This window comes from Meriones unguiculatus, chromosome 17 (genome assembly GCF_030254825.1).
Source record: "Meriones unguiculatus strain TT.TT164.6M chromosome 17, Bangor_MerUng_6.1, whole genome shotgun sequence".
In the NCBI taxonomy this organism is placed as follows: Eukaryota; Metazoa; Chordata; class Mammalia; order Rodentia; family Muridae; genus Meriones; species Meriones unguiculatus.
In genome coordinates, this window is record NC_083364.1 from 96,617,796 (window position 1) to 96,637,500 (window position 19,705).

The window sequence follows — 19,705 nt, forward strand, 5'->3', positions numbered from 1 at the left end:
TGACATGAAGCCAGGGAGGGCTCAGGAAACAGACAGCCTTAGCAGCAGGCCTGGCCCTAAACTCCAGGATACCTGTTTGCCTCTTAGGCGTATTTGCTCAGCTGAGATTCTGCTATGACACTCAGGGTTCTAATCAACATGCCCATCACTGGGCTGCAGAGGCAGGGAAGGTGGTACATGTGGAGAGGAGGAGAGATGGGGAAGAGAAGTGGCTGCAGAGAGGACAGCTCTGAGCCCAATGATGAAGAAGCGGTCCTCTGCGATGTCCCCCGTGCACCCACTTCTCATGCCACACCTTCAGCGCACACCACCAGACTGTGCGCCTCCTGGAGGGGCTGAGTGCTGCTCATCTCTTATGCCGGCAAGACCCAGACAGTACGATTTGGAACAACTGAGGCAGACAGAAGGATGCCATGTTTATAAGTCGATAAGGAAATCTGATTGGGTGATGTGCAGCCAAGAAAATGAGCTGAGTGTGGAGGCTGGAGGTATGAAGGGTGCCGCCATGCCCTCGGCTTGCTGCTCATCAATGGGGCACGGCAGGTCTGAGGCAGCTTTGCAGAGCATCAGTCAGGGTACCAGCCACCGCTAAAGCTGAGGACTTGGAAAGGAAGTGTGAAAAGAGGTGGGGGTGTGACTCCAGAAAGCACCTAAGCACCCATGGCCTCCTGCTCTGTCGGATTCCACGCTTTCTCCGACTTCCTGGCACTCAGTGGTGTCACTGAGTGGGCACCTCGCCAAGGAGTCAGCTGTGACAGATGTGCACTGTTGTGGACTCAGCCACTTGTGAGCTGAAGCCGGGGCTGCACGCTGCTTGGGTTCACCTGAGGTCAGTGCCAGATACCAAGGGAGGCCTATTGCCCCAGATAACTCTGCTCGTTCTCAAGAGAAAGCCTGGGGTGGTCTAGGGCTTTAGAGTTATAAATAGACACGCCAGAGCTTGACGCAGATGCCCTGGTCCTGGGAAAACGTCAGTGTCTGCCTCGCAATGATGTGTGTATGATTATGTGAATGTACCTATGCTCATGTGTGTGTGCCCACATGTGTGTGTGCATGTGTGTGTAAGCACACACTCACGTGTGTTTATTTTTCTGTTTCTTTCTCCTTTGCATGTGAATGTGTTCACCTTTTGCTTGTTTGTCTGTTTTCTGTATGTGTGTGTTGGGGCTGTGCTTGTGTTTGAAGAGAGATAGCTAGGTAGAGGGCAGTCCTAAAGCAGCAGAACTTTGCTGTGCTTGGATCTGAGGAGTTCTGGCGCACTCCGAGGAGCCTGAAATGGAAGCAGAATAACCCTTTGGTCTGCTGGCACACACTTCTTATTTCAAAAACGGAAGTGAGCGGGCATGGTCGTGGAGGGGTGGTGGTGGGCAACCTTGTGGGTTTCCTGTGGGGGCTCGGTAGGCATGTACTGAGCCCTTCCTCTGTGGCAGGAGCTGAAGCTGGCACTATTACCAACTTTAGATGAGATGCTGTTTCTGTCCTCAGGAGCTTGGAGGGAAGGCTGGGTAGGAAACGGAGTCTGTGGAAGAGGCATACTTCCACACGGGAAGAACACGAGCAAGACTTGGTGATCTGGAGCCTGCCCAGAGCTGGGCAGCCAGGAGGGAAATGTGGTCCTGATGCAGAGAGAGACTGTAGAGTACAGCATCCTTGGCTGCAGCTCCCTGTGCTTGAGCTGCACAGAGTACTCTCCATGAGGACCAACAGAGGACACTGTTCCCCATGGTCCCCGAGGCTGGGCAGTCCAAGGTCAGGTTCCAGCAGGGTTTGGCTCCTGGAGAAAGCCACCTTTCTTGTCTTAACGTGGCCTTGGTGCCCCCGTGACCCCATCTGACCCCAGCCACCTGCCACAGCTCACATTTCACCCCAGTATCAGAGGTGAAGGCTTGAGAGTGTGAGCCCTGAGTGGAGGGGTTCCAAGGAGCTGGACCTGGCTTGCCTCCTGGACGTAAAAGCAGTACTGTGACTAACAGGAGGAAGCTTGTGCAAGGTGCCCCTGGATTGTGGTTGGATTTCTCACAAGGAACAAAGTTTCCACGAAAGGCACCAGGCACCGTGGCTTGGAAGCACCCAAAAGCATTGCAGTGTTCCCCATCTAGTGCAAGCTGCTGTAAGAAGTCAGGGAGACACACCCCCGGCTCTTTCCCCTGAGGCACTGTCTGCCTGGGCTTTTCTGGATGCACAGAATGCTTTTCTATCAATTCCCAGTGTTGTAGTAGGACAGGGGATGCTGCCTTGGCAGGACAGAGGAGCCTCCTAGGGCAGGAGATGCAGAACAGTCTGGTATCAGTGTCTGGGACACAGATATGCCAGTGAATCAGGCTGCTCTGTGAGTGCTGAGTTGACTGAGTCCTGTGCACAGGGGCGATGACAGCCCGGAAGCTCGTGGTGTCTGAGAAGCTGTGTAGCAGGGAGTGAGGCACTTGGAGTGCTCTTTAACGCCTCTGTTCTCACGGTGACACTAGGGGAGTGACACTCCCTCCCTCTGATCCCCTCCTGGAAGCAGCAGTCCCAGAAAGCTATCTCTCAGAGACACGCCCCCGATTCCTGGGAGGGGGCAGGTGTGTGGAAGGCTCACCCCAGAGATGTGCTGGCACTCCCACAAAGCAGTTTCACTGAAAGGGGCACATCGGCCTTCAGAGTTTGCAAGCTTCCACTCTGTGCCAAGACACCGTGACACAACTGTTTTATGGTCACTGGGCCCCTATGTACACACATGTGCTCAGAGGTACAGGCTCCCCGCACTTCTCTTACATAAGAATGTTCTGGAAGTGTAGTAGCAGCAAGCTCTCCTGAAGCACGGTCATCCACTGGCTGCTGCCTTCAAGTTCACGGAAACAGGCAGAAGGAGGCTGCCTGGGAGCCGACCTTAGCTCCTCACCACCGCCCCTCCTGAGCATGAACTCCACCCTGTGCTGCTGTTTGCTTCCACATCTAACCCGAGGTGTGCCACTGTCACCTTCTGAGGTGGCAGGGTTTGGCTCCTGCAGAAAGCCACCTTTTGTGTCTTCACGTGGGCTTTGCTACCCACTGTCCTCCAAGTTGCCTCCACTCAGAGAGCGCCATGATGTCCCACACACCCAGAGCAAGCCCCAGTGTCCCCACAACTCAGATGCCCATGGCTTAGAAGAAGCCACCACCCACCCCACCCTTGCACCTCAGGCTTTGGCCGCCATCCCTCGTCCTTCCGTTCTTTCCTTCATGTGGGCCTGGACCTTCCTGCCCTGAGACCTTGCCTTCCTTTTTGTTGCCTTTCTGGCGTCCCGCTGTGGTCCGCCATGCTTCTGCAGCCTGGGTGGTCCACAGGGGAGGGTCTGCCTCCCCAGCTCTTTCCATGCTGCCTGCCCAGCTCAGCCTTTTTGCTCCTGGAGACGGGGTTCACTGGAGGGCTGCTTCCTGAAAAGGAGTCTTCGCCATGTCAGGCCTCAGGAGCCCTCCACCCAGTGTGGGAAGAGGGAAGGCTCCTGCTGTTTTTGCCCAGTACCCCCCGAAGCCGAGGACACGTGCGGGTGGGGGGAAGAGCCTGAGCAGTCTCCGGGGTGGGCGGCTGTCCTCTCAGCCCGGACACACACAGTGGCGTGAGAAGGTTTGTCGTGGGCAGGAAGGACTGGAGGCAGAGGAGCTTATGCCAGTTGCTAAGGCTCTCCTTGGTAACCTCTAACTAGTTTCCGTGTGTGCGTGTGTGCGTGTGTGTGTGTGTGTGTGTGTGTGTGTGTGCACATGTATGTACACTCACGTAAATGAGAGTTTATCTTCATTAACAGCCTCTTCCTGTTGTTTAAGCTCGGCAGCAGGTTTTTGAGACAGGGTCTCACTATTCAGCCCTGGCTGGTCCGCAGCTTGCTCTATAGACCAGGCTGGACCTCGACTCACAGGTCCGCCTGCTCTGCTGCCCAAGCATTGGGATTACAGGCGTGTGGGTGGTTTGATGGTGGAAGGACACGGGTTCCCACGCTTGCCTCTCCCCCTCCCTTCAGTCAAGGCCGCAAGCCCGTGAAGTGTGCTGTCCACCTCAGCTACCTACTCGGTTTCCCAGTGCACACCCACAGGCTCTTCCTGCAGGTGGTCCTAGGTCACACCTGCTGTGAGCACTAACCACCACGGCACTTTATGTGTGGGGCATCTTCTCAGCAGAGGGTGAGTGAGATGGGGCACGTGAGCTCCAATCACACGAGGTTCTGTACGGTTTTCACAGAGCAGGGCCATTCCTGAGAACAAGGACAGTGCCTGCCAGTGACACCTCACACTCACACACTTTCACACACATGCACCCACATCTACATGCACACCTCTTCACAGGGACCTGCACGCACACCCGCACACACAGGCACCCATATATTCAGAATATCCTGCTTTTCAGTTGCTGTATCCCGTATCTAGTGCAGCTGGTGCAAGTAAGTGTTCAACAAATACGTTTTGAGTGAAAACATTTTTCCCAGTGTGTCTGCAAGGCCGTCGTACACTCACACAACGGTGCCAACCACCTGTTCTGTGCCAGGCCACACCTATAGTGCCAGATGGATGTTGGTGAAGAACACAGACCGGCTACTCCAGAAGACCTCACTGGCCACGGAGCAGCATCTCGTTTACGTGGCACGTGAGAAGGTGAGCAGCGCCATGGTAGGAGGCTACAACGAGGGTGCGGCCCAGGCTGGATGGTTCGTGAGAGCAGGCTGGAGGAACAGGGAGGCGGGGACCCTCTCCAAGAAGGTGGAAAGGGAGCTGAGGAACCGCCTGGAGCGACCAACAGTCAGCTGTGCGTCTTTGCCCTCTCCAGAACAAACAGTCTATAAAATGATCCAGAGAAATAATCTATAAATGAGCTAGAGAAATAGTCCATAAAATGATCAAGACAAATAAATAGCCTATAAAATGATCCAGATAAATAAATAGTCTATAAATGATCCAGAGATATAAATAGTCCATAAAATGATGCAGAGATATGGTCTATAAAATGATCTGGTAAAATAAATTGTCTGTAAAATGATCCAGTGAAATAGTCTATAAAATGATCCAGTGAAATAGACAGTCTATAAAATGATCCAGTGAAATAGACAGTCTATAAAATGATCCAGTGAAATAGACAGTCTATAAAATGATCCAGTGAAATAGACAGTCTATAAAATGATCCAGTGAAATGTCTATAAAATGGTCCAGTTCCAGCCAGATCAGTGGAGTACCTGATGTGTTCAGTACTTACGTCGTTCCTCCCTCCATCCCTCTCTTCTTTTTCCTCTCTTCAGTCCTCATCTCTTCCTCCCTCCTTTCTCTATTCTCCCTCCCTCTCTCCCTTCCTCATTTTTGTTCTCTTTCCTTCCTTATTTCCTTCTTCCTTTTCTTCCTACATCTCTGCTTTCCCTTTTAAATTTAGTTCCTCTGACCCTTCGTATGTTCCCACATTGAACATAGCTGCCTTGTCCCAGCTAACGTCAACTGTCAACACAGACTGGAGTCATCTGAGAAGAGATTCCCAGCTGAGGTGTTGTCTAGAGCAGATCGGCCTTCAGGTATGAACCGATGCAAGACCCTCGGCCCACAGTGGGTGGCACATTTCCTACTCAGGTGGCCTGCACTGTGTCAGAAAGCTGTCTCAGTGTGAGCCTGCGCACCAGCAAGTACCACCCCGTGGCTGCCACAGCACTTCTTTAGTTGTGACTTTCTGGGTTAGAGACAACGGGTGTGACACACAGGCTGGTCCCTCAATTCCTGCCGGAGTTCTTGACTTTCCTCAGGGGTGGGGTGTGTCCCTGAAAGGTAAGCCCCAAACACCTGGTCCTCCCCTAAGTGTGCTTTTGGTCACAGTGCTCGTCATAGGAGCACAACGAGGAAAGAGCACTGCCCATTGGCATGAGCCTGTGTGTGCGGTGGGCAGGACTCCGCCTCTGCTGGGCGGAGCTGCTTCCTGCAGACATCACACGCCTTGTGGGAAGCGGCCTTGTTCTACTGGGCTGCTCAGACACGGAAAGAGTAAAAGCTGGGAAGCCATCATCAGTGCGAGCTCAGAGAAAGTAGGTTAGTTTCCAAAAGTGAGGCCACATGTAAATTCACTCTGTTTCCATTTCCGTGGGTAGATGTTTCCAGGGTGGATCTGAAAAGAACCCTTGGATACAGGCATAAGCGTGGGGTGCGCCTCCCACGTCACGAACATGCCCACACTCGGGCTGAGTCTCCTCATGACTGACCTTGGCCATGAACAGGTGAGCTGAGGTCCCAGCTCTCGTGCATTCTGGGGTGATGTCCCCAGCCTGGGTTAACCTGGGCAGTGACCCAGGACGACAGAATCACCTAGGAAAGCAGCTCTCTGAACCTCAGATCCTGGGTGTGTCATAACAGATGTATCGTCTCTGTGTTTCGGCCACACAACTACTCGGAGGCCCTGTGGCTCCCTTTAAAGTCCTGTCTCTGTGTGTGTAACATGTCACTTTCTGGTAACCTGTAGCCTGGGCCCTGGAAAAGTACTGTAAGCTGACGAAATTACCGTAACATTTTGTATCCTCTCAGCACCAGTGGGTGTGAAAAGAAGCACAAACGTGTGTTTTCCTCCTCCATCCCTGCTCCGTAGCTGAAAATGTGACACGCAAAGGAAGCAGTAGAGCCCTGGCTCTGTCAAAGCTCCCTGTGGAGTTTCACAGCACTGCGACCCCGCTTTTCAGGCCAACAGCACAAAGTCTCAGGTTTCAAAAATGCGTGTGTCTCCATCTGTGTGTACGTACGCCTGGGCTCAGACAGCCATGCAGGTGTGGAGGTCAGAGGTCAACCTCAGGTGTCTCCCACTGGGACCTGAGCTCATCCTTTAGACTGGTTGGCGAGTGAGCCCCTGGGTCCACTCATTTTCATCCCCAGCATTCATTGTTGCGCTTGGCTTTCATGCACTAACTGGGATCACTCAGTCCTCAGGGTTCGTGCGGCAAGCATTTTGCCAACTAAGCCGTCTACAGCAAACTCAGAAGAAGACGACCACAGTGACCACACAGCAGCAACCTGGCCTTCCACGTGTGGAAGAGAGCACAGCACCCACACTGTCCCAATGACGCTCTGGGTCACTCCCAGGCCTGTTGTCCATTCCTGGCTCCCGAGTGACGTGTGGAACTAGTGTTTACACAGGTGTAAGCCATCCAGAGAAGATGCACGCATTTTCCCCCGAGACTTCCATTTACAGTACTGGAGCATGTGGACTTCTCAAAAGTCCTTGCTGACTTATACGAGTATCTACAGCTTGCCTATGTGGAAAATACAGTCTGCTTTCGTCTTCCAAGGAAAGTAATTTTGACCTGTCTCCAGCGGTTCTTTCAAAGTCCTAAGATCTCAGGCAAGAGATACTTCGAGACACAGCTCTGTTTCTGTCTACGCCCGGTCTCAGAGTCCCTGATCTGAACACTCAGTTTATCCGGCGGACTTCTCTGAGATGACAGTGGCTTGCTTACCTTCCCTTGCTTTTCAGCCCTTGCAAGGCATTGCAACCTCTGTCCCCAGCCACCGTGGTAGTTTGGATGAGAAACGTGCCCCTTTGCCTGTCTTGGGTATTTGGGCACATGGCTCCCAGGGTACTCCTGTCTGGGTGGGCTGTAGACCTTTTGGGGGGTGGAGCCTTGGGGTGGACGTGCTTCACTGGGACTTTGATGCTGTATAGTGTCTGTTTGTGGAAGATGTGTATCTCAGCCTCCTCTCTGGTGTCCTGGCACCATGCCTCCCCCACCGCAACGGTGCTCCCCCGAGACCTGAAGCCAAACCAGCTCTTCCTCCGAGAAGTTGCTTCTGGTCAACTTACTTCAACTTAAGTTGTTTGATCCCAGCAATAAAGACTAACAAGTCCTTCCATCCTGCCTAGCTAGCCCACCCAGGGTTAATTGACTTCTTGCTGTAGCCAGCCACGTCTGGTCCTGGGTGTGCCTGGGGAAGGAGGTGTCCCTAAGCCATGGCCATTGGTGCTAACAGCCAGGGACTGTGGTTCTGAGTCCATGACACGGCAGCTCTGGAGCCTCTTTTCCAACAAGGCTGCTTCTCCCTGGAAGCAGCGCTCTGCACCTGGCCCTGGCTGCGCGTGGTTCCTCTTGCTCACGGGGCACAGTGTGGGAGCTTCCCTGGACAGGGTCCACCCGCATCTGGCTCCCGGAGCTCATGAGTGATAGCCTGCTCTCAGCACTGCTGATGGCAGGGAGCCTGGGCCATTTTTCTGTTGCTAGTTTACCGCTCCAAACATGCTGGAGTATCTTTCCTTTCCCATCCATCTCTGAGCTGTATCCTAAACCCAATGCCTCTTTTCAGGCCTGCTCACTCATGGCTCCCAGATAAAGGCCCTTTCTGTGTTGTTCAGGTTGCTCCCAATTAAACTGGGCATTTTCAGAGGTCTGCACCTTCACATACCAGGGGAAAATGTGGTCCTGCTTCTCCATGATGGGTAGGCAACAGTGCCGATCATCTGTCTGTCTATCCATCCATCCATCCATCCATCCATCCATCCATCCATCCATCCATCTATAGATATAGAGGATCTCACAATCCTCTCTCTCTCCGACACACACACACACACACACACATGCTGGGATGAACCCAGGCTTCTGTATATGCTGGGCCAGTGGCCCTGCTTTGACTTATTCATAGCGATTTGATTCACTAATCCCTGGAGCGGGGATGATATAGGATGCCACTACTGAAGGATGAATTTTAGAAATGTAAAGCTAGGAGACACTTTAAGTTAACGCGAGTTATATGATTGTAATTCCCCCTTGCCTCCCTGAAGGAGTGTCTGCCCTGATAAGGTCCCCATTCATTTTCCTCACTGTGGTTCACTCTTCTCACTTGCTGATATTGTCTTTCATCTAAAGAATATTTTTCCAAAAGAAAAGAAACCCTTCCGGGTGGATTAGCCACAGTTCCCAGAGGTTCGTTACTAACACAGTGAAGTCTTGCTTCACCATAATCTGTGTAACTCGGAGGGACTGGCTGGTTGGATTTGATGGGCTGACACCTCCACCACCCTCCCAGGCCCCTGAGACTCGCCCATGGCAGAAGGCAGGCCTGCATCCCATGGCATGACTCTGCTAACTCTTCAGTGAGCCATGCTTGGCGCCTTCTCTGTGCTATTCGGGGAAGCCTGCCTCAGACTTCCTCCATCTGGAAGATCATAGGAGAGGCCTAGTGAGTAGCTCAAGCTTGAGCGTGCACCAGGGTCCTCAGAGGGGTGTGCGGATGGTCAGCCCTGGGTCGAAGCTCCAGACCACGGTGTTGGTGTTAGCTGGGGACTTGGCACTGGAAACTAGCTCTCTAGTGACTCTCTGGGGCACACTTACTGACCTCTCCCTTGTGGGTGCTTCTGTCTGTCAGCAGAGATACATCTGTGGTGATTTGCGGAGCATGAGGCGCACTGCTCAAACCCCCACAAGCTCTCACAAGCGTTGGGACCTCCCAAGCGGGAGACTTTACAATGAAGTCCTGGTGTGTGAGTTTAACATTGTTTTCTCTCCCCAGATAGCCCCCTGCTCTGGACTTGGCAGCTCCAGGAGAGGTGACGAGAGTTTTAAGACACCGAGTATACCTGACTTTGCTTGACTCTTCAGTGACTCTCACTTGTGAGAACTTCAAGGAAAAGCCGCAGGCTGCTGGACTGACAGCTCAGAGGCTCAGAGCAAGCATCGCCTGTCCAGATGTCCTGAGCTCAGTTCCCAGAGCCCGCAGCTGCCTGTAACTCAGGCTGCAGGGGATCTGGTGCCCTCCTCACCTCCACGGGCACACGCGCTCACATGCACTCAACTCTCTATCCACTCCAGTCTTTGTCAAGAAAGGAAGGGAACGCAGAGGGAAGGGTGTGCCCCTTCCTTGTTACATGCTTCGAGAGGAGGGATGGCGTCCTTCACCTGTCACACTGTGCTGGAGTGTGTCCTCCAGGGTGTGTCTTCAGTGCGGGATTAGGGCCTGTTGCTGAGGAAGGTTTTGTCCTCAGAGGCTGACACTGTGATTGTGAGAATGGTGAGCTGTTCCCAGCGGGTGGCACCCCTGGTCCTGTCCTCATGCTCTGCTGCCCTCCATCATGGGGAGAGGCCAGGTGAAAGCCCGCTTGGGCGCTTCTGCTCTGCTTCAATTGGTGTCTTATTACAGCACACATCGGGATACGCATCACACCCTCATACCCACCTCCATTGCCACACACACACACACACACAGCATAAATTGACTAGGAGATGTTACTTAGTTGGAACGGTATGGTATATAGAGTGGTCAAGAGTTCTTTAGCTCAGTTAAGTCCTCCACGGAAGGTATGTAGCGGTGGTATTTACTGTGTCAGGCTGGGTTCTGCATGCTGTGGTTTTTGACCTCTCATGTGTGGTATGTGTAGATGTGGGTGCATGTGTATGTGTGTTTGCATGATTGTTCAAATGTTTGTGGGGCGGCATGTGCGTGCCTGAGGGTGACATCTCGAGTCTTTCTCGATTGCTCGTTATCTTTTTCAGAGACCCTAGTCTCTCAGTTGAGCCCAGAGTTCAGTAGTACAGCTGGTCTAGTTAGCCAGCTTGCTCAGGGTCTTCTGTCCCTGCCTTCGGAGAGCTGTAAGTGCAGGCAGGCTGTCACACATGCTCGTCCTCACTCCTGCACCACCCCATCCCTCGTCTGAGGCTCTGACACCTGAGTTTGGGGAGCAGAGGGGAGGGGAGAGAGCTGGGAAAGGTACAGTCGCCCCCTCTGTTCTTTCAGCTCTTCCTGTTCATCTTCTTCCTTCTGTGACATCACTCAGTGCTAGCCCTGCCCCTCGCCTCTGCGAAGGTGGGAGGGTGAAAATCTCATTTCCCGAGGGCAATGCAACCCACTCCCCAAGAGGCAGACAGAGGCTCTGAAATGCCACTTACGAAGTGAGTAGCTTGTTTTCAGGAGAGTGCGCACAGGCTGTTGTTAGAGGCTGGACCCAAGCTCGAAGCGAGGGTCTAACCTACAGACAGTTATGTGATACCAAACAAAATGCAAATTGCTAGTCAGCAGTGAGCACGCAGTGTTGGAAGGCGGCATCTAATTCTCCAGCGCGCTTAGACGAGGTGTGGGTGTAACTGTCAGGCTTAGAAAGCCACTCCAACATGCGCACACTCCAACAGCTCAGCAAGCACAAGTCAAATCATACGAACTTGCATCTCTTTTGTTAGGTACCATTGACACCCACTCCAGGAGTCAAAAGATCCCAACTGATTTATTTTAAATGATACATCACCCAAGCATGGCTTCAGGGCACCACCAAATTCTATTCCCTGAGAACCTTTTTGAGGTTGAGTAGCTCTTCTGCTTGGCTTCCCCTTTCTTATTCCTGACCCGTGTCAGGGGTATGTCTTTGGTGCCACACATATAACAAAACATATACGCTGAGCTCTATAGTGTGTGGCCTCTGGAAATTTTTTTTTTTTTTTTTTTTTTTTTTTTTGTCCTGGGCAGAGTTAAGCTCTGATTTTTAGGTCTTTTGCAATTAGGTATGGCCTTAAAAAGACATTCGGAGAGGGTGGCCTTTTCTTACTCTTTTTTGCGGGCAGGTGTTAACACTCAGAAGAACACGGAATTCGTGTTTAAAGTAACAGTGCTCATCCATCTAGGTCCCAGGCAGCCTCAGCAGAGCCAGTTAGAGACTGAGAAAAACCTCAGTCTTGTTAAATTGCTTCACCAGGATTTTTGCTGGTGGTCGTTACCCAGCGGTGGTCCCCTTTCTCCTGGGAGGTTGAATCCAATCACCCGGGGAACACCTCAGACCACAGCATGGAATACTGCATGTGCATTGTTGTTAAGCACGGACCAAGGATAATATCTGCGGATATTGTAGGCAGATATTATCTGCCTATAATAATAGGATAATATAGGCAGAGTGAGAAATTAACAACAAGACCACGGAGAGTAAAATCAAACACAGTCCAGCAGAACTTGTGCGAACGCATGCTGTCCCCAAAGGCTTGACACAAATGTTTGCATTCAGACTGGGAAAGCTGAAAGCCCAGAAGGCCTTCGGATAAGGCCAGTGATGGCAAAACGGCATTCACAGCCTCACTAGGACAAAGACACGGCAGTTTCTGCTGCTTGTGAAGTGCCTCCTTTGTGCCGGGTGTCGCCCTGGGCTGTACGCAGTAGGACGGTCTTCCTGGCACCCCTGTGGTCATAGCTGTGTCATATTTTCACGGAGAAGACTCTGTAGCATCACAGATTCCTGAGCTGCCCCTAGCTTTCCACCTGCTGTGCTGTTCTTGTTGTAAACCTTGCTTTAGACTGGGTCTCAACATGCAGCCCTGCCTGGCCTGACACTCTTTACATCGACCAAGCTGGTCTTGAACTCATAGAGCTCTATCTACCCACCTCTGCTTCCCGAGTGTTGGCATTAAAGGTGTGTATCACCACCAGACTTTGTGCCCTGGAAGAAGAAGAAATTCGTGACTTCGTCTTTGCTGAATGGCTTGTGTTATCTCACAGTGGAGAGAAGCCGCATTTCCGTCCCATCAGCCACTGGCAATTGTGTGGCTTAGCTGACATTCTTCTTTCCCTTATCTAGGAACAGAGCGTTCCAGACCGGGCTGATCCTTCAGCCTGGATCTCTGAATGAAGAAGACACAGGGGCAGAGCCTCTATTGGCCAGCCAGGGAGGCTCAAGGGAGTAATGAGCCTTTGTTTTACAGCCAGTGCGGCCGCTATGACTCCACTGAATCCAGAGAGAAGAGACTAATACACTTAACCTCCATCTGAATACATTTATGGGACTCCAGAGCCAGGGCTCTGAACCAAGGAACAAACTGCCTGTCAAGCATGATGCCACACAGGGATTTCTGCTGGATGACAAGAAGGAAATAAAAGCAAACAAGCAAACAAGCAAACAAGCAAGCAGGCCACCCAGCCCTCACGTCCTGCAGGGAGAAGGGAGGTGCCTCTGAGGAGACTTTACCTAGAGCCAAGACTTAACCTCGGCCTGCAGGCCTGTTTCCCGCACGGGGCCTTACTGCTCGGGCTGTCTCACGCACAGCTGCAGGGTGTGGGTGTATCGCTCGCACACGTACTTGCCGGTTCTTTTGTTACGATTTGACGCCAGAAGTGATATCTCCGTAGCTGAGGGCTGGACTCTGGGGTGGAGGAGAGTTAGCTAAACTTTGCTCACTAAGGCATCATGGGCTCTGATCCCAGGTCAGAGCCGAGCGGCAGACACAGCGTAAGGGGGTGCGGCAAAGGCTCTCAGCTGAGCTGGGATGGGCGTGCCTAAGTGTGATCAAATCACCGTGTGGTTAAAATGCACTGAACTTTGTGTATCCCAGCTGGGAGGGCTGATAATGGCCTGACTGGAGTCTGAATCCTGAGCGTTCAGTGGCTCCACGTTGATGGCCGACAAGTCCTCTCCAAGGGCTGTCTGAGTAACTGTTGACTACTAGGAAAATGAACACAGTTGGTTTGGGGCGTGGCTGGAGGAAGGCTATGGATTAGGATGCATCTAAAGGTAGGTGTCCTCTATCAAAGGCAGCCAACCTTGTCGCTAGCTAACGCTGTTGGAGGACATCAAGTCGGTGCACATTTGAGGACGGGGTGAACCTTGAATTCCATCAGCTGCTGACTGTGCTCACAAGGGCCCTTCCGAAAAGGATCCTAGCTATGGCTACAACTACCTATTTGCCATTATTCAAAACACAGTTTATTCTAAATGGCTGCTTGCTATTTTGCTAGATTCCCAAATCTTCAAACACTGTGAATGAAGGCTGCAAGTAAAATGCAGCTTTTAATGGGTTGGAAGCATTTTGAAACTTTTTCAGCTTAACAACCAATTTTTACTTTCCTGATATGAACAATTTTTATAACTGAGTAAAATTCTAGGATGAGTTAGCTCTCTTTTGGCACTTACATGATAATTATTACAACGTAAGGAAATAATAGGTATCATCTCATTAAGTTATAAATCTGCATTAAGTACATTTAAACACTCGTTTCATCATGAGTTCTGATAAAAAACCATGAAAATGTGATTTGGAAAGAAGGCTCATTCTGGAGGAAAGCAAAACCAGCCTTCCTCTGTGCTTCTCCCCTGGCCTGCTCTCCTCCCAAACCCACGTGTCACTTCTGTCTTATTCCATCAAGGGTGAGTTTCTGTTCTCTTTTAGGCAGAACTTTGCTTCATGCAGATTCCCGTCGGCACTGAGCCCTGGAAGGCAGACTCATGTTCTGTTTGTAAACATCAGGAGAGGGTACTAAGGTTTGATAAGGGTTTATTCACGCATTTTAATTGCCAGCAAGCCTTCCTGCGGTTTCATCTGGAGCTATTTTTCCATTTGAAACAACTGTGTAAAGTAGTGAAGGTTTGCAAGAGGACCGGAGGAACGTGGGAGAGAACAAAAGCATTTGCACAGCTCAGAGGAAACCATTAATTCGAGTCCTACAGATGCAGCGAAGGCCCGGGTCTCTCTCTCTCTCTCTCTCTCTCTCTCTCTCTCACACACACACTGTTTGCTCACATTTTGGGAACAGGAAAGAGAGGCATCAGTGTAGTCTTTGAAAATGCCAAACAGAACTGGCTCCCGGGGTGGGTCTTATGAAGCCGTTCTCCTTAGCCGATCTGGCAGTGGCTGGAGTGTGCTGTGGACTCCATAAGGACGGAATGGCACTGGCTTCAGTCATTAGCCACCAGGAAGTAAGCAAGCCACGGTTGGGAAACGAGTGGCGAACCTGAGAATGGACTCTACCGTGACTACAGGCTGCTGGCCGAGAAACCCATCGACTGTTACACACAAGTCACTGCAACTAAAGACGGAGCCCTTTCCCAGTCTTGGTTTATACACAGCCTTTTCTTTTCAGGTCTGTGGGAGAACCTTAAGACCGCATTCGGGACACTCTCTTCATCTAACACCCTCCGTTACTGCTCGCCTCTAATCTCCGCTTTCCTTCTGCTGGGAACAGCAGATGGATCAAAGCCAGAGCACAGCCTGTTTAAGTCCCAAAATACTCTGCACATCACTTCTAGTTCAGATAACAAGCTGGATAAATTCAAACACGGATAAACTTGTCAATATCCATCAGGATCTGAAATTCAAAGAAAAAAACCCAGTGTAATCCCTCAGCCCTTTGCCCATGTCCGGAACACACAGCTCCACTTTCCCGTGTGCCTACGGGTAAGTTAAAGGGTCTGACAGCTATGCTCACAGTGCTAGCCACACCTGAAGTGCTCTGCCCACACTTTCCTCAGGAAACATCAACACGCCCTTGGCCTTGGAAAGCCCAGCTGCATGCCCAGGTGTGCCACGTTTACCTCTAAGAATCCCAAGTCAGCACCAACCCAGGGTCTCATACATGTGACTCCTGAAGAGTCGGGTTCCCTTAGAGTGCTGCTGCCATTTCTACCCCCTAAACCTCAGCCAAGTGCCACAACCAACACGGCCCCCACTGCACGGGGCTGCTGCCGTTCAAGGCTTTGTGCCTTGGCCTGCAGTGGCCTGCACTACTGTTTTCATCAGTCATAAGCAGTGGGGGCGATGGCCGCTGAAGGAAAAGGCGAAGCAGAGGCCATCCAGGAAGGCAGGGTTGAGTACTCACCTGAGCCACTGGCCAGATGAACCGAGTAACAAGAGGCGCCCGCCCAGGCCCTCCCTGTTTATATCATCGTTAGGACCGACCGGCTCCTAGACCGTGCTGGTCTGTGGAAGCCTGGTGCCTCATTCATGCACTGTGCCCAAGAGCTCACTCTCCACCTCGCTAACCCAGGGGTCCCCATGGCTGCATAGAGGCTAAAGTGTCTCTCCACCCTCTTAGATCCCAGGACCCTAGGCAGGAGTTGGTTGGCTGGTTTACTGGTCAGGATGCCATCTTGGCACCTTTCCAACATCTATGTCCAAAAGGAGAGTGTGAGAATGTGAGAGTGTGAGAGGGACCCAAACCACTGGTGTTTTCTGAGTCAGACTCTTGGTTCAAATTCAACTTTTTTTTTTGGGGGGGGTCAGGGTCTCTCTCTCTCTCTCTCTCTCTCTTTCTCCCTGTGTGAGTATATGTGTGAGCATGTGCGTGTGTGTGTTTCCCTCCACCAAGGAGGGATTTTTCTTGGTTCTTGGTCAGCTTTATCCACTTGCAGTTTCAGTGTTTGTTTTGAACAGTCTCTCTGAGGCACCATCAGGGAACGGTTGGTTTGCTAACTCCACATCATCCCGTGGATAATCCTACACCCTGTTCCGCCTGAGCAGGGAATTTTACAGAACGCGATGCCTTCCCAAGACCTTCTAGAAGCTCTAGAGCTTGCTGGCTGAGTCAGTCAGGCTAAGGGGAGCCTAACCCTCCGTACTGCCTTGGCCTTGGTGCTGAACCCGGAGCCTGCTCAGAAGAGAGAGTGGCCGTGTCTAAGTGCCCTCTGGGGGGAGGTGGGGGCAGAAGGATCACCGCTAGGAGCTTGGCCCAGCTGCTGCCCTGGGACCCCCTCGGGGCACATGGTGGGCATATCTTTGCTTGGAGCCAAGAAAGTTTTGTCCACCGTTTTCTTCCCTGTCACTGGAGCTGCTATGTCCCCTCCCACCTGGGTCGCCATGGAGACTCAGCTCCTTCCTTCTCCAGGCAAAATGGGCGAAGCTTAGTTAGCTGAGCCCTGGCTGTAGCAAGCCCACTTTCCCGGACACTGCCCTACTCCATCTTTCAGCAGAAGAGAAAGGTAGCCGGGCACAGTGCTTGCAGGGAAGCGGCCAACGTGGCTGCCAGTGAGCTCCCAGGACCCCGAGACTTTGGGTAAAGCAGCTGGGGGCTCATTAAAAATGTAATAAATCGCCAGCTCCCCGGCACAGGGGCATTTCTGCGCTCTCTCTCTCTCTCTCTTTAAGAAGGGGTTCTTTGGAAATTCCTGTTATTCTGTGGTCAGCCCCCCTAAGGCTCCCCACAGCGAGCCCTGTCTATACCTGTGGATCCGCCAGGGCTTCGTTAGGGGAATGTGAGTGCCACTTCGGTTAGAAGCTAATCCAAGCGCAACGTCCTGAGGAACCCAGCCCGGGAGGGAGGCTAAGTCAAGTCCACCCAGTCCCTAAATGGCACGGACACTTCGTTTGACCCGAGGCGCCCGTCCTTTCGCTTAGTTTACTTGTGAGGACATCTCAGTCCGTGTCTTCAGCCAGCACGCCACATCGCGGGGTTGCTGATGAAGACGTGGAGTCCTCCCTGGCTTCTTCCTCCCTTCCGCTCACTTTTCCGCCTTCGCATCCTCTCCTTGTTATGCCCAAACAGAACAAGGCTACAGCCACCTCCGAGACAATGGGCTTTGCTAACTCCGCCGCCTGCACCCGCGGCTCCTGCCTGCCGCCTCGCCCGAGCGTCTGCTCTTCCCCGGAGGTGCGAAATGAGGTCCACAGGACCTGCCCGGTCTGCAGCGCCCAGGGCGGCAGACCCTCCTCCCGCCACCCCCAGGCGAGTTTCTAAGCTGTAATGAAAACCCCACGAGACACATTTTCTTTGGGTTATGTAACTGGCTTCTCCTGCCTCCGGTGGACTCCGGCATCATGCCTCGGCGGAGCGGGGGAAGCATGCGGCCACAGCGGGGCTGGGGACCCGCGAGCCGGGAGCGGAGGCCGGGGAGGCCAGGGCGCGGAACATCTGGCCGGGACCCGCGCCAGCGCCTCGCCTTCCAGCGAGTCGGCGCCGCTTACCGTGTGGCGGGCGGGTGGCTCACTCCATCGCGATCGCCTCTCGGGAGCGGAGCGAGCTCTCGCCGCCGTTCACTCCGCGGCGGGTGGCGAGGGAAGAAGCCGCAGAAAGGAGAGGAGAGAGCAGCTGGAGCGGAGGGTCTAATTCCACAGCAGCCGCGGCAGGCTGTCGGGAGACTCCATTCTGCTGCTCGCGCTCGATCCGGCCGGCCCGGCTGGCCGGTCCCGCGGGTCCCCACCCTCCGCCCGCCCAACCTCTCCAGCCGGGAGCTGCCGTCTAGCGACTGGCTCCCTCTGGCTGGAGGGCTGGGCGCTGGGGCCTCGGAGGGGCAGGGGAGCGCGCGTGGGCAGGGGCGGAGCGGAGCCGGCTGCCAGGAGACCGCGGGCAGCCTGAGTGGCCGGGCCAAAAGCCTTCCGGAGGAGCCGAGGGCCAGACCCAGCGGGAGACGTCACGAGAGCCGCGGATTCAGTGGATGCTCTGGGCTCCGGCCGGCGGCCGAGCCGCGCTGTCCGCGCACGAAGCGACGCGGCTCTGGAGAACAGCAGCGCCGCGCGCTGGAGAGCAGAGGCGGCGCAGCGGGGCCAGGCTGGGGGCCACCGGCGGGGGCACAGAGCGGGGCTCGCACCCGGCCACCCACCCGAGCCCCGCCTTGCTCTCTGTTTGACCTGCGGTGCAACGGCAAACGGGGGTGCCTCGTGCTGGGGGGAGCCTCTGGGGCTTAGATCCCCGGGGACCCCATCCGTCCAAGTCACCAATAAGTCCCCAACTCCACCATCAGTTTGTGACTGCTTGTTGCAGCTTCTCTGGAGGCTTCCAGGAGTTGTGAAGAGAGTGAGTGAGTGTGTGTGTGTGTGTGTGTGTGTGTGTGTGTGTTCTAAATTGCCTCCCACTGGGCTGTAAGCCCCCCCCCCAGCTCACGTGGTCAGCACAGCGCGGAGGGGGCGCGGCCAGCCAGACGGAACCCCAGGGCTCCGCTTACACTGATCAGGTCCTGGCTCTGTTCTGTCAGCCCTCTCCACAGCTCCTGGCACCCAGCAGCCGCCTGCACCCTGCTTTGGTCATCCTTTTCCGAGCTGTTCCAGAGAAAGGATGAGGGCTTCCCCAGCCTAATCCCGATTGCCCGGGACACACACCTGCCTTGTGTGGTATTCCAGAGGGCACCCACGGTACCCGGTGACAACCCGCTGTCTCTCACAGTCACTGCCAGAAGTTCATTTCCAAACCTCTGACATCTGTCTTCCACCCGACTACAGACCTCTGTTCATGCATCTTTAAGGAGAAAGAGTTCCACAAGAAGACTGAAAGCGATTATTTTGCAGCGGGCCGTTTAATAAGGACAGGGCATTCTGTTTATTTATTGTCCTAAGAAGAGAGGCTTTCCATTTCACAAAGCACACAGTTCAAGAAGGGGACCCTTTCTGATGACGGGATTCATCAAGACCTGATCTTAGCAAGGGATGATATTTTATTCTAAGTTCCTACCTTTAAAATATATTTAAAAGTGTGTGTGTGCGTTTCCACACAGAGGAGAGAAGAAGGCATCAGATCACCAGGAGACTGAGTTACAGAGGGTTGTGAGCTGCCTAATGTGGGTGCTGGGACTGGAACCCAGGTCGTCTGAAAGACAGTGCACATCCTTAAGAACCCAGTCATTTCTTAAGCCCTAACTCATGGTTTTCAGTGATGCAGAAGCCCAGCCCCCAGGAACGCCGTGTGCTTTCTGAGAAGGCTTTGCTAAGGAAGAGGCGTTTGCCTCTCTTTGCATCAACAGCTAACCCATCTTACCCATGTGCTGGAAGTTTGCATTTCCAAAGTCATTTGGAAGTCATTTCCCGAGGGCTTGTAATCTCCGTTGCTCAGGCTCCTGTTAGGTGTGGCATTCAGGGTTATCGCTATGCACAACTTGTGGTGCTTGTGCTACGTAAGGTCTGCTGGGCTGGGCAACTGTGTCCGGAGTGGAGACAAACCCAGAACCTGGCCAAGTCCCAGGGGGTCAGGGGTCAGGACACAAGGTGGTTTTGATGCAAATAGCCCGGGGACATTAGATCCGCACTCGGCACTACTGGGTAAAGAACATTTTATTTAATCCACAAAGCATGGCTCTTCT

General features: G+C 53.1%; 1 protein-coding gene across 3 annotated transcripts in view; it reads right to left on the reverse strand.

Annotated features, from left to right (window-relative positions):
* Kcnj6 (potassium inwardly rectifying channel subfamily J member 6) overlaps positions 1-17,740 on the reverse strand; it is a 215,467-nt gene extending 197,727 nt beyond the window's left edge. For 2 of the 3 annotated variants that reach the window (XM_060370806.1, XM_060370803.1), the window contains exon 1: positions 17,601-17,740. The gene's annotated coding sequence lies outside the window, so the exon portion shown is untranslated. The remainder of the gene's footprint in view (positions 1-17,600) is intronic. The other variant, XM_060370804.1, reaches the window with a different exon arrangement.
* Positions 17,741-19,705: the final 1,965 nt, after the last annotated feature.